This window comes from Cydia amplana, chromosome 7, assembly GCF_948474715.1.
Source record: "Cydia amplana chromosome 7, ilCydAmpl1.1, whole genome shotgun sequence".
Taxonomy (NCBI): Eukaryota; Metazoa; Arthropoda; class Insecta; order Lepidoptera; family Tortricidae; genus Cydia; species Cydia amplana.
The window spans coordinates 19,497,052-19,498,714 of record NC_086075.1 but is presented as its reverse complement, the minus strand read 5'-3'; the positions used below and the strand labels follow the sequence as shown (position 1 = coordinate 19,498,714).

Here is a 1,663-nt window from a genome sequence, read left to right as displayed (position 1 = left end):
ATAAGAAGAAATTATTTATTTCCTGCAGTAAATAAATTGTTGCCACCTATCTGACAACAATCTTAATAAAATTACTGTCAATATAATGCATTACATAAGTTGATGTAATGCATCATAAGCTATCGTAAAATAGGTACTTATAATAAATAATTATTGCAAACAAAAACATACAAACGTTCCATAAAAATATGTACTGATAATATTTTATTACACTTATTATTGAATGATCCAGCCCAGCTGATAAAATAATTACTTAAAATTTTTGTAACAAACGATAATTTCGTCATCTCTGTCATCTCCGATATGGTCTAGTGGCTAGGATACCTGGCTCTCACCCAGGAGGCTCGGGTTCGATTCCCGGTATCGGAATAAATTTTTGTATTTTTTTTTATTATCTTCAGTGATCGCTTGGATTTATTGCACTCTTTGTTATTTAAGTCTCATTATTACTATTTTAAACAAAGCGAGTGCACGAGTGGTGTTATTCAAAAAACTCAATTAGTTATTATCCCTTTCTTACATCTACCTACTTAAAAAGCTAAAAATGACAGCTTTGTAGCATATTTATGAATAACGGTTATCGGGTTTAAATTAATGTAAGAAAAAAAATTAATAGTAGTGGTGGTCGTTGGCAATTTAAAATGTATATTTTGTATAAATACCTATAAGTATAAATAACATTACAATCGGAGTGCCGACATTTGAAACTTGTATGTAAACAGTATTTTTTGCACTTTTATACGCAATCATTTCATACATAGAAATGCCAAACGACATCCGACACAGCCTGTCAATATAAACAACATAAAATGATCAGCCTCCGTCATTGCAGCAGTAATTCAATCGCAGACAGACAGACAGACAGACGTAGACAATTACACCCCAGTTATAAATCCCTTCCACTCTTTACCATACTTGAATTTAGTAGCTGATAATACCGACAGTCTATTTGAGACCTTAAATGTTTCTGATGAAGGTTTAAAATGGGAAGACAAGTAGGTGAAGTTTGATTTCAATGCTGATATTTTGCATTCGAGTAGCGAGACCGAAACAGACGTCGATTGACAGATATCAATACAGTATCTGCCTGCAGATTGGACAGAATTCAAATGTCTGATTCTTTGGAAATAAGGTGCATGTGAAATTGTGCGGATGGAATGTTGGATTTAAAGTCGGGGGAAGGTTGATTTTTATTACTTTATTTGGATTTGTTTGTCATACATAATACATTTTGTTATTAACGAAAACGGGATTTATTTTAACCAAAAATTAATTTATGTAATATATACTATCTTATACCCTGTATCTAAAAATCAACTAATCTTAAAATAAACAACCTAACTTTAGATGCGAAATATTATCCGTTAATATTATAGATGCTGAATATATTTCTATGTTTTTTGACTTTTCCTGCACTTAAGTATTAAAGCATTAGTGATCCTAAGTGACCTCAGAAGATTTAAATAGATTCTGTTAACCGTAGGCAATCTGTGCAAGAAGCTTAAAGAATTATGTCTATTCAAGTAGGTAAGTAATGTGCCATTTTGTAGATTGATAACTTTAACCACAGATAATTTTTTTCGAAAACATTGAATTTCTGAACTAATGGAATTTAAGTACAATATTTTTCATACAGGATGGCCTAAAAATACATTGGCAAAAA

General features: G+C 31.1%; 1 non-coding gene across 1 annotated transcript; it reads left to right on the top strand.

The window, feature by feature from the left end:
- The first annotated feature begins 297 nt into the window (after positions 1-297).
- On the top strand, positions 298-369 carry Trnae-cuc (transfer RNA glutamic acid (anticodon CUC)). The gene has a single exon. It is a non-coding gene; the product is annotated as a tRNA-Glu (tRNA).
- The last annotated feature ends 1,294 nt before the right edge of the window (positions 370-1,663 follow it).